This window comes from Anser cygnoides, chromosome 3 (genome assembly GCF_040182565.1).
Source record: "Anser cygnoides isolate HZ-2024a breed goose chromosome 3, Taihu_goose_T2T_genome, whole genome shotgun sequence".
NCBI lineage: Eukaryota > Metazoa > Chordata > Aves > Anseriformes > Anatidae > Anser > Anser cygnoides.
The window spans coordinates 104,795,487-104,809,066 of NC_089875.1; the positions used below are offsets into that span (position 1 = coordinate 104,795,487).

Sequence of the window (13,580 nt, forward strand, 5' to 3'; positions counted from 1 at the left end):
TGGCTGACTTATACACTTCATCTAAGAATGATATTTAACCACATATATCTTCAAAACTGCTTTGCCAATATTGAGAAAAACTCAAATATGATGGATATGCCACTGAATCCTGAATGAATTGCTTTGAATTTCATCAGCTTGGACTCATTTTCATGCAGCCTGGATCTGATTCCTTAATACCTATGAAACATGGATGTTCAGAGCATGTGGATACGATCCACTGTGTGATAAAAAAAAAAAAAAAAAAGAACAAAGAGGAGGAGCAACCTCGTCACAGTTCCAGGGGAAGTCAGCACAAGTAAAGGAAAAGAAAATAATTCAAGAATTAGTGACTCCGGATGCTGTACTTGGGTGACTGAACTGTATCTTGGTTCAATTTCTCAGCAGGAAATCAGAGATTTTCTAAATGACTCTGCAGCTGAATATGAAAAAAAAATCCTTTGTTAATGATATTCCATTTTTCAATAGTAAAATCATACATTCCTGCTAGACATACTGTGCTGTTAATAGCTAATATCAAAAATTAAAATAAAACTAAGAAGAAAAACAATGTTTAAAAAATATATTTTCTTGCCATGGAGACAAATTATCATTCATAGTTTTTGTAAACAGAGTAAGATGTGTGCAGGGCTTTCTGTGCGTGTTGTGCATTAGCCTGAAACCCTTGACTTTGTGACTGTGATGCTGACAAAGCTCCCTTCATCTGTAACAGAAGTTTTACCTTTCCACATGTGCGTAGTGTGCTCACATCAGTGTACAGAGTGAATGAATCAGAATGCTTTGTGATTCATGTCATAAGTATCAAATTAGATTGAAATAAGAAGCTACCAAAAAAAAAAAAAAATTAAATGTATGTATATTCACAATGTGGAACAGCAGCTTTTCTTTTCAGTGCTAGGCTTATCTTCTATCTGCAACTGCTTCATTCTGAGGCATGAACATTCATTCACATGAGATGTCTGACGCCGTAAATCTCAAATTCTCTCCTTGCTTCCACTGTTGCCTCCATTGTGCTGGCTATGCTAATGAAAAGCAGGTTTTCGGTTTCATATGTACGTGCATGTGTGCAAAAGAAGGAGGAGCTGTGTCATATAGGCACTCACACTGCTCAGCACAGAGATAGAAGCCCACTGAAGCAGAAAAAGTATTATAAATGCAATAATTCTGGAGAAAATCACTAACATGATCTAGCGTCACTAGCACTAGCTTTTTCTGGCCTCATAACTATTTTTATAAATACCTAGAAACCAATGTATCATCACAAATAAAGTATTGCACTGTGTTATATTTCATGGTGTTTACAGAGAAAAACAAGCTTTTAACCTGGAAAATATTTCAGAATAAAATAAAATAAAATAAATAAATAAATAATAAGATTTAAATAAAATAATAAAATAAAATAAAATAAAATAAAATAAAATAAATAAAATAAAATAAAATAAAATAAAAAATAAAATAAAATAAATAAAATAAAATAAAATAAAATAAATAAAATAAAATAAAATAAAATAAAATAAAATAAAATAAAATAAAATAAAGTAAAATAAAATAAAATAAAATAAAATAAAATAAAAAGACTTGAAAAAACAAGGACAAGCATTAGAAAAAGAAGGGGAGGGAAAGCTGGGGACATCTCATTTGCACATGTAAAAATGCAAATTTGATCCATGTCTTTCTTATCTCATGGTAACAGACTTGGCTCACAGAGCACAATAGCACCTACAGTTCTATGGCCAAAAATAATGAAGTTTAAGAAGAATTGATTGGATTATGGAAACATTTCTATAAAGCCTTGTGTTCATCAGCAGATGCCCGCCACCTACCTAGGAACTGATGGCATGAAAAGCCTGAAAGTAGGATGCAGCTCCCTGATTCTGGGGCACAGATACATTTAGGGGCAATAAGACTCCTCTTTGTAACTGCTAGCTAATGCAAAAAAAAAAAAAAAAAACAAACATGGAGGCTTTGGCAGTAGCTTTCCAATTTTCTTCCTTCTCCAATTTCCTCCTTCTCCTCCTTTTGTCATGTAGGCCTGCAGTCTCCCTTAAAGAAAAGGTCTCTCCTCTGGGTTATGCCAGACTAGTTTACCTCTGTGATAGCCAGGGCCTAAATAATGTTGATGTAGCTGCAGAGCTGGACCTGGAGGATTCATTTTCCCCAAACGTCCATAAAAAACAAGCACTGCATAAACAAATCAGATCAAGTTCCTCTGGTTTTGTCTCCAAATTAGGAGGAAGTTTGCCTTGCTTAAGGATTTTAAGAATTAGCCCACTGCGGCTGAGGGCCAGTGAACTGGAGGTGATGGTACACAGTCTCTCCAATATGGATTCATCTGTCAAAACTTTTGTCCTTGCACAAGGAACAGCAGAGCTATTATAAAAGTGGGAAAATGTGTTTGCCTTTCCTATACACAAGCAAGTGTGCTGAGGAAAGCGAGGATTGGAAGTGAGTATTAAATCAGGGTTGGGGGTGGGGATGACAGTGAGGAATATACGCAGCTGTAGTTTTCTTCAAAAAAAAAAATCACACAGACTACAAACCACTTGCAAATAATTTGCTATCCCTCTACCATTCTGTATGAGCTGAAATCAGATACAAGCCAATTACCACAAACGCAAACATTAGCGCAGCCCGCTGCAGCAGCAAGCTGCGAGGAGCAGCCCCGGGCTTTGCCAGATGGGCACAGTGTGACTGCACTCCTCCAAAGGGGCTGGGGGCAGGCCGGGCCGGGGGAGGCAATTTGTAAAGGGCTCAGCATATGCCACTCGGTATTCAGAGGGGTATGGAGCTGTTGCAGTTTACCTGTCATTTTTGGCTTTCTGCCGCATGGGCCAGTAACTCTGTGCTGTGGATATGCGGCAGCGCTTGTGCATCACAAGCGTCCACATCATTATCCTCCCATGTGCTCTTTTTTATACCCATTCAAGGAAACCACTCATTAGAAAAACACAGCCTGCTGCTCTGCCTGTGGCCAGCCCACTCCACCAAGAAAGTTGTGACCAGGACTTCACTCCTTCCCACTGTTTCCTTCCCCCTGTCTCCCCCCAGCATCCAACCCTGCATGCTCACGGCAGAGGGGTTGTGATCACATCTTGCCCTCATGCAAAAGTGGGATTCTTGCACTCACTATGCACTGCGTCATGATGAAAGATGTTTTTGACCTTACAACTGCAGAAAACATGAGAGAGAGGTCAGCTCGCAGCTCTGCAGATGAGATCAAAATCCCCCTTGATGTCAGTAGAATTTCTCTTTGGGGATCACATCAGATGTAAGTAGTGGGACCTACTATGCAGTTAACAATGCGGCAACAGGGGATGATTTTGTTCTGTGATTATAGTTTTGCCTTTTAAAATGTGAATAAAACCCATAGCCTTTAATGAACAATCTTTTTTCTATTTTTATTTTTTTTCTCCTATGGGCATTTTGGAGTAAAATGCTTATCCCATCTTTTAAAAGGAGCTTTCCTTGTTCCCCCACCCAAACCCCCTTTGACAAATCGAGTCTCCTATGTATTTGAAGATGTCTGAGGTATTTCAGTGCTGTGTTCACTTCTGAATTTGTAGAACCTAACTGAAAGCTTAGTGTAATGGAAAAGACTGCTGAAAACTTTGCTAAACAGATGATCACATTCCTGAGTTTGTTTTACTTAGTTAGCATTTTTGCCTGCTGTGAGGTGTTTTCCTTGGATGGTTACCTACAAATACATCACTGACCTCAGTGTGCATGAAGCAGGCCAGCACAGACAAACAGAGCCAATTGGACATGCTCTATAAATCATCACCCACATCCTTCCAGCAGCAAAAATAAAAAGGAAAGGAGGAGGGGGTAAAACAACTGGTGAGTGTTCCACACGAGGAAGTGGAGGCTATTTGGTGTCACCAGCTGGAAATACTCAGAGTGCTAAAAAGAAAGGTACTGGCATGAGCTACCTCTGTTCTGGATAAAGGTCTAACATTATAAATAAATGCTATCATCTTACAGACATCTTATATAGGCAAAAAAATAGGCCTAAATATGTTCTCTGCTTTAAAATGCAGAGAACCTAAACCTATCTCAAAAGACAAGAACAGAAATGCTATGACTTATGAAACAACATCTAAATCCAACATAAAAAGCTCTTTCTTAGCAGACTTCACACTAGTTCTTCAACTCTGAACTGTAGGAGCCACGAGCTCTTCCCAGCTCCTCAGTTCAAATGTGTCTGGGATGATTTCTACTTCTGTACTGGAACAAATCCCAGGTATAAGCCTAAGGTATCTCCTCCTTTTCACATTGTCCGTGGAGGAAGATTTATTATGGGATGAAGCAGGCAAAGGATTTCTGCTGCCCTTCAACCAAATTTTCAGTTGGAATGAGCTGCAGAGCAGGTTCTTGGCACGTGCCATTTTGTGAAAGCTCAGCTTACATTTAGTCTAAGACATTTTTTATTATCTTATTTAGGTAATATAAATTATCTTCTTGAGGAAAAAATACAAATCTTGAAAAAAAAAAAAGATTCTTCTGGTATGATAGTTCTCTTGACCCTTTGCATTGGTGCACTTGTGAAGGGACTGACAATTGACTTTTCTCAGTATCTAGTGATTTTTCTAACTGCCAGGTGGCAGCATCAAACTTGCTCTGATTTAGTCCAATCCACATTCCTGCATTCTGCATAAATGAGTATTAAGATCTGAGAGACTATTCTGAATTCTCAGTCTTCTTCCTAGTTCATCCACTATTTTGAGTCAAATTTCTTTTGACATTATTCAGCATGACCCTTTGTAGAAAAAGGTCTATCCTAAGACGCCTATGTCAGCAAGAGGTATCATCACTGAAAATCCTGAGAAAACATGCATCTCATTACTCTTGGAGATCTGGCCCAACTCTTATTCTTCTCTTTAGAATGTCCTGCTGTATAGCTCTAGGAGTTCTTTGATCATTTTCTTTGCTAACACTCCTTTTGCTTTGAAGAGAGGGCCTTGCTGTTTTCCGCTTGGTGGTAGAGAACATATAATTAAGGGTTGCAACACTTATGTCCTTTTGGTTACATCTGCCTTAGCTAGGACAATAGGCCAGTGGCTGTTCTCCAGCCCCGAGGCCAGCTGACATGTGGTTGCTCCCATCCATGTGGTTAAATTTTCTTGTCTGTTCTCCACCAACACCTTTACCTGAAACGAGGTAACTGTGTTCAGATTACCTACTGAAAGCAGTCCCTGGCTTGTGCTAACCCCTGACCTGTGCCTAGGCACCGTCTGGGACTACTAGTTGGCCATGGTCAAAACTACATCTGGGACAATGCTAAGAGTTAAATAGTAAGGACTACAGGGTGCCAGGGCATGGCCCTGTGTCCTGGTTCATTTTAGTTCACTAATCTAGATACAGTCTTTGTGGATTTAGCCTTCACAAGTTGAATAAATATGTCATTCAGATTCCCTGACTTCAGGTTCACTCTAGTTAAAAGCATAAGTATGCTAGGCTCCTCATGCAACTGACGGAAAGATGTTTCCAGGGGATTCAGATCTCCTTATGTGTACAACACACCCCTTCATACACACAAAGACAAACAAGCAAACAAAAAACAACTAAATAAAAAATAATTTATTTTTATTAAAAAAAAAAGTGTGAAGGAATGATGGGAAGGATCAGTAAAAGTATATGGAGACATTAAGAAACTAACACACAAATACTTTTTTTTTTTTTTTTTTTTTTTTGTGGGGCTGAAATGCCTTCAGTGGGTAAGCATTTCTGACTCTGTTCTGGGCAGATCACCACATCACTGTTGCCAGGTGGCTCTAACCTAGAGGAAAGATTACAGACATTTTCTTCATAAATCACTAGGTATAACATTCCAATGAATTCACCTCATCAACTGTTACAAGCTGGATATATAAAGCTGTCCAAAGAAATTTGGTGCAGGTCATTGGCAAACTCCTCCTAGATACACATTTGAGTTGACTGGGGGAATTGGGAGGGTATGTGGAACTTGTAAATGTTGACAATAATTCTTGTTCATCAGCAAAATGGCTGATGTCCAGAAAGTCTCTCTTAGAGCCATTGTTGCCGATGTCTGGTTTGCCAATGGCTGTCTTTGGTTTCACAAATCCATGACTACTGTCAAACCACAGTAATTTACAGAGCAGGAGCCCTCCTGTAAGCCTGCTGGCAGGGCTGCAGAAAAGTGCTCTCACCAGAAGCCTCTAGGCTGGTATTCTGCTAGGTTCAGCACAAGAAGATGTATTCCACAGGGAAAATGCTGAGGCCAATGATGATACAGTAACTGATTTCAAAATACAAAATATGTCTTAAATCAAAATGTTCGGAAAATTTTACTTTCCAAGGTTGGAAGGGATGAGATTGGTTTGCCTTTTTTTTTTTTTTTTCTTTTCTTCTTTTTTTTTTTTTTCTTTCAAGAGAAGAAGTAAAAAGAAGGAACAAAACCTAAAAAAAGTCTGTGCACAAAATACATATGTGTTAGCTTCCATTATTTTTTTTTTTTACCCAAATTTTAAGTATCATTTTATACATATTACTAGTTTAGCCATCTTCTGAATAACGTACTAAAATCAGTTCCATTCATTATTCTGCTATTGGAGCTTGAAAATCAAAACCTTGTCTTGAAACCTGACATTTGCTATTTCAAACTTTAGCTTTTTTTTCACAATAATATTTCACATTCCCTTGTCTTTCTCTTTCTTGCTTCATCATCTGTATATTGTTTGCACATCATAGTTGTGTCAAATATTGTTACTGTGTGATCTGTTAATATTTTTAATGATTTTCCCATATAGCTCCCCAAATTAAGTAATTAGTAATTGGTTTCACTATTTCGCTCTAGCCAGCAATGAAAAGTTAAAATTGTTAAATTTGTTATCACTTACAAAACAAAAGCCTGGCCAACTGGAAATATTATCACTTTTATATATGTATAAGTTTGTATTTATATTTTATATATATAATTCATATATAAGCATGGGTAAAATTGATGTACAGTTTCAAACCCAATTAGATATTAAACAAAAATGACAAATGGTTTCAAATAAAGAGGAAACTGAGAAGTCAGGCAGAACTATTTATGTAAAGGATAATAAACATATTGAATAAGTTAGAAGGAAAGGTGATTGCAGCAAAGTACAGAAATGAGTTGAAGAGATACCTCTGCAGCTTTTTTTCCTCTCTTCTCTCCTTTCTCATTGTTATTTTAATGGAGGAGGAAAGGATTAAGAAGAATAGTGAAAAAGCAGGGAAGTAGGCTTACGATATACTAAAAAAAAAAAGTATGCATATGAGGCCAGATGGCTTTTTCCTGTTGCTTAAAATGTTTATGTTCTTGACACAGGCCTCATTTCTAAAGTAAACTGCAGGCCAGTAAAAACAATTTTTACTAGGGAAATCATCCATGCCCCGCTTATAGACACTATGCCTTGTTCAGCTGAATCATGGCCTTCAGGTAAGGCAGCCCCACTTGGCAGGCTGACTCACCCCACCACCGTGTTCCATACATGGCTCACAACCTGCACATGAACAGCAAGAGCTATGTTGCTTGTCAAAGTGCCTTAAAGAGCTCCTTGTGTGGGTGCTGCACTGATTTCATAAACGCCACTGCTCATTTTTATCTCCTGTCTGTGTTGGGATTCGTCACCTCATTCTCAGATCTTCCGTGAGATGTCCCTGCTTATGGCACCTACCTCCCATGGACTTTCCCATTTTGGTGCATTACTCAGCAATCTTATTTATTGGACACAGCATCACGTGGAGCTGAAACTTTCTGAAATGACTGAACACTGCTTTGTTACAGAACTCTTTTGACTCCTTACATTGGCTAACAATCTTGGGACAAATCCTGAAACCATGTAGCCAGGGCAGGTTTGCATCTCTCAGAGAGGTGGGTTCTGTTGGGTAAGTTGAGGCACAGGATGTTGTTTAACACAGTCGTTTTTGTTTACTTAGACATGTATTCCTTTAGGGATATATAAATGAAGCAGTGTCACTAACTGATCTGCTGCTGTTTTACTACCTAACAGGCTGTGCCTGTGTGATCACAGCTGTCGACCGTGTGATCAGCGATCTCCATGGCAAAAGAAGTGCCCCTACACATTGGATTCCCAGCTATGTTTGGCTAAATCACATAGAGGATCAGAAGACTGACTCACATGTTTTAAATAGCTGAAAGATTTTATCTTTACCACGGGAGAATTTTCGTTTCTGGTAAGTTATGAATAACAATATTAAAATACATATTGGTGTAATCCTCATCCCAGATAAGATCTTGCCCATCACACAGCTGTTCTTTCAAGTCCATCTTCATTCCTCAGGAAGTCCTAATAAAGACAATATTGAAAATCTTTTAAAAATAGCAGTGGTTAAAGACATCTCCAAACAAATTTGAGCAATAACAGAAAAAAAAAAAAAGAAAATGAAAGAGGCAGATTTTAAGTTGGGGAAAGCTAAGGTATTAAACATATGCAGTAATTGAAAAGCATATTTTAGGGTTTACATATGTTCCAAAAAAGATGGGACACACTCAACGGTGCTTTATGTAAAATACATTCCATACCAAATAGTCTTCAAAATTCTCATTTAAAGAGTCTTAGGGTATGAGTCACAAAGTGATAGATGAAATGTCCTGTTTATCTGTGTTAGCTAAGATTAAGATTTACAACTATAGAGTTTATAAGCATAAACTAGATGATGGCAACATTGATTTTCTTTCATTCATTGTAATTTTAGGAGAAAGGATGTTCTGAATGAAAAGTATTTACTTCAGAAAGATATTGGTATCACCCTCCTTGCACCAGCAAATAAAAAGGATGACCATATAGGCACATGTTTAATCCCCAGCATTACTGTGATCTTCAGTGGCCATGAGGAAACTTAAAATGCAAATTAACATAAAGCAATTGTAAAACAAGTCTAAAGAATTAAATTAAAATTTATTCTCCTGATTACAAAGCAGAGAAAAAATAAACCTTGATCTCCAATTCTCTGTAACATTTACTAGTCTACTTCTCTTCCCTGATGTTTGTCACCTTTTATTCTCTAAAAAGTTTAACATACAAACACACGCAAACCTTCTTTTACCTGAGGTCCTATATGTTTCTTACTGAAAAGAATAGAAAACTTGCTGTTGCCTTCCTTATAACAGGACTTAGACATTAAACTGCTAAGGGAGCTGTTCCTAGCAAACACGATTATTGATTACTCAATAGCTTAATTTCTGAGTTGGGAATTAGGAAGTTGATGGAAACATTTATGTGAAAAAATGTTTGTGCATTCAAGCCAGATTACCCTAATTTTAAGATTAATGATGACTGTAAGAGCAAACACACAATTCTAGAAAGTAAACAGATGACCACAGAGAAGTAAAATTAGCTAAAATATTATTTACATTTTCATTCAATTATTGGAATATCTGTGGATGAAATCACTCCATAAAAGGGGGAAGTGGAAGGTTTTACTCCCTTCTCCCAGAATAGAAGAAAGGAACCAGGCCTTGCATTTTTGTATGACACCAGCATGTTCTTATACAAGAGCTAAAGATAAGGAAACGGTAAAAACAAACCAATAAAAAACAGCAAATAGCCCCCAACTCAGGGCAAGGCTACCTGTAGCCCTCCAGAGTCAGGAGAGTGCTTCTTCACTCTTTATTTCTTTCCTGGGACTTATAACTATAAACAGCGGAATGGGATGAGTAGGTTTTAAACATCTGCTAGCTGCCATATTTCCAAAGGGCTTAAAACTCATTCTCCATTCCATGAGGTGAACGCTGAAGGCTGAAGGCGCCTGAATTGCTCTGCTGTATCAGGCTGATACCAACAGCTCCTCACACCTGTGCAAGGTAATGTTGCCCTGTTTGATATCTCAGCCTGAAAAAAAAAAAAAAAAAAGAGAAAAAAAAAGAGAAAAAAAAAAAGTGAAGTCTTTTCAGTACTCAATCTAACAGAAAGTTTTTTTTCTCTTGTTTTACATGCTGCAGCCCTATTTACATGTTAGGAAATACCTGCTGGGGCTTGGGTCTCTTTTGTTCTGCTGTGTTTTTTCACAACCATATGATATTGCTGGTTAAAGTTCAATTTGCCATCCACTGAAACTATAAGGCACTTTTCTGAAGAAGTGCTCTCCAGCCAGTCATTCCCTATCTTGTATTCGTATAGTCAACTACTTGACTTTGGTAAAGTATTTTTCACTTGTCCTCAATGAGTTTTATTGCAGGCTCACTCTCTAGTTGATAGATATCAGCTTGAATTCTAGCACCATCCTGCTCTGTCTTTGGAGCTCTTTCTATTGTAGTCACCCTGACAATGTAATAACCATCCTCTCTAATTTCCATCATCCCAATTATTAATGAAGTCACTGAATGATTTACCAGCCATGGGACAGATTTTTACTGAAGTCCTCTTGATACATCCTTGCAGTTTAATGACAAACTATTGATAACTATTATTAAAGGACAGCTTTTCAAGCAATTGTGCACCCACTTCAGAGTAGTTTTATCAAGCTGATATTTCCCTAGCTCACAATAATGTGTTTATTCGTTTACAAATATAATAAGGCATACCACATTTTCCCCAAAACATCCTTTCCTTTAATTCAGAAGCCTTATTACAATAAAAATTGAACTAATTGAATTTAATATAATAGATGTATTTCAGTATCATCTAAGCACATTAAATATATTTACATTTAGGTTTATACACATATGTCTTTTAAATTATCTCTTTAGTCAATGGACTTTCAGTCAGTCGGTCCATGCAGCCATTCAGCCTAGAGAGTTTTTTTAATCTCACATTAAAGATGTTATGTACATTTGGTCAAGTTTGCACCCAAAATCCGTTGATTGCATTGGCTAAATCTCTATAGCGTGTAATTGGAGCTTGGGCACCAGCTGGTAGGAAGACATCCACACATAGATGTTTAAATTAAGGTGTCCTAATCTGCATATGAACACTGCATCGCATTTGTTACAAATCCATGTTGCTGGCTAGTATTTACCATTTTCTAAGTGCATACAAATAGATTGCTCAAAATCTGTTATCTTTTTTTTTTTTTCAGAAGTAAAATTTACTCCTTTATGTTCTGTGACCACTTATAGAATATGAACATTATGGTTGTTATTCAGTTATATAAATACAAGCATTTGGTGCTACTAGTAATGTTATAAGGTAAGTGCTGAGTCATCAGCAGCCGCTCCAGCAGAAGATGGAGTGGCACAATAAATATCTGTCCTTTGTCATCTTGGACAGAGTATGTTGTTGCTCAGTCATCAAAAAAGATACTAGGAACCTGCATTTAGGCTGCTTAATAAAGCCTTGTGAGAGGGGTTCACTTAGTTCCCACTAAATGGTAATGAACAAGCAAAGGGACCAATTAATAGCACTTATCATTTTGTTAATTGTATACTAGAAGTGTCCTTCCTCTGGACAACATTCAACGACCTTTTCAAGTCACAGATCCCATCTTCTGCCAGTCAATTTTACCCTAAATATCAAATTCAATCACTTCTTTTTTAAAAGTTTATATCAGTAAATAAGTACAATTGTCTCTTTTCATAGATTTCATTTAAACCAGGAAGTTTTTTAAAAGGAGAATATTCCCTTGATTTGGGAACTCTCTGAATACATCATTAAGTGCTAGAAGATGATGTTCTGGCTCTAGGACTATCTACCCATGCAGAGAAGTTACAATGACAGCAACAGTTGTTTTACATTACATGAGAATTTACCAAAAACAGATGGCTTGACCTGCTGACTTCACACTGGAGATATGTCAGAAAACCAAGACAATAAAGTCTTACGCTTCCTATCATGAAAGTTAAGGCCAGACTTGCACTTACGTGGATATAGAAGAGATCTTGTCTTTTAAAGCAATCCATGCAGTTCAGGACTCTTGGGCAGAGTCATACAAAAAGATCTTGATCAGTTCCCACTAAGTAATACCTTCTCTATTGTTAAATGAGGGGCTCAGTCTGCAAGATAAACAAGTAGTATTACTGACATTTACCTCCCCTGAAAGCAAACAAAGTAAAAATAAATCAAAACACCAGTGGCTTTTATATGTGTTAAGTCCTGAAAGAAAGACTAGCAGGGTTTCAAATGGAAAAAAATATATATATATATATATCTTTCCAAAAACATATTTTTACTGACAAGTATGTTTCATTAAGAAGGAATTTCCTATGAACGGACTGGAGAAGCCCACTTTCTTGGTAATTCCCTATGCATATTGCATGAAAGTAGGGGCAGCAGGAAAGTAATGTCTCTGTGTTCAACTCCTGCCCTTCAAGGTAGGTTTCTCATGCCCCTCTTGTTCTGTACGTGCTAACCACACCTAAACAGGTGTCTTTTACTGGTGTTTGTAACATCACTTGGCTTTGTAACAATGAGGAATAGACAGCTCCCTAAGGGATCTACCATATCTGATCCTCTGCCACTTGATGTCTATCATATCTGTCGTACTGATACACGCTGGATAGATGAATTCATGATGATTCATAGAGGTCTAACAACAGCCATGGTAACAAATCCCAGTCCTGAAGTGTTTCAAGGAAATGCTTCAGGAGTTCTGACTGAAGGAAGACTCAGAGGTCAAAATCCTTGAACATAAGAGCTTCCCTCTCTCATGTACAGTGTAACGATGGCAACAGCAAACTGGTGAGAACTGAGACCTTCTTTTTACTGTTTTCTAGGATTAGTCATTTACCATAGACCCATTTCTCAGCACAAAAAAAATTGCTTTTGGTGATGTATGGAGCATATTACTCAGATCATGATCAATTCAGAAGTAACACCAGAGCAAGTATATCTAGTAAGATAACGCTTAAAACAGATATACTATTTACAGAGAAATCAAGATTAAACTAATCAAGATTATACTAAAAAAGTAGCATAAAGGGATGTGATCAGAGGGCAGGAAAGTAGTCCGGAAAAAATAAATAAATAAAATAAATCTAGTATACTAAAAATGGAAAAATAAAACCCTACCAAAACAAAACAAAACAAAACAAACAAACAAATAAACAAAAACCTTTCCAGTGAAAGAAGATGAATGAAGAGAATGCACAAGGAAAAAGAAAATAAACAAAATGAAAGAAAATTGTATGAATTAAGTTAAAATGATCAGAAAGAGAAAACAAATAAGAATACACCTTAGGGACAGAAAAATATATATATATATGTATATATATTTATAAAATCTGCATTTAGACTCATGGCATTGATTTTAACTTCAGCCAGCTGCAGCATTTCTCTGAAAAACTTTCATGATTCAGTGTGGTATGAGAAGAGTGAAAGATGATAACCTCAAGTAGTGAACACTGATGTCATTTGAGAAAAACCTTTTCTTACTCCTCTGAACAAAATTCAGCCACTGGGCTGTTGTGGTTAAAAAGAAATACTTTCCACGAGAGTTTTTTTGTATAGTGAATTATAAACACTGAAAGAACTAAAGCCAATGTCTCTTATGCAAGGATGTATGATATGTGTTGTTCTACAACTGCTGTTGTGTTTTTAATTTGCTTGGATTGATTCGTCTTTACTTGTTCATTTCCAGTATATATGATTTCTCAAAGAGCTACTGACATCAGCCAGGGGCTAACCAAGAAAGAA

At 37.1% G+C, this 13,580-nt stretch overlaps 1 long non-coding RNA gene across 1 annotated transcript; it reads right to left on the bottom strand.

The window, feature by feature from the left end:
* Positions 1-6,955: 6,955 nt before the first annotated feature.
* LOC125184605 (uncharacterized) lies at positions 6,956-11,962 on the bottom strand. The gene is made up of 3 exons (XR_007168895.2): positions 11,810-11,962; positions 9,582-9,842; positions 6,956-8,297 (listed from the first exon to the last, which is right to left on the bottom strand). It is a non-coding gene; the product is annotated as an uncharacterized lncRNA (long non-coding RNA).
* Between the last annotated feature and the right edge of the window lie 1,618 nt (positions 11,963-13,580).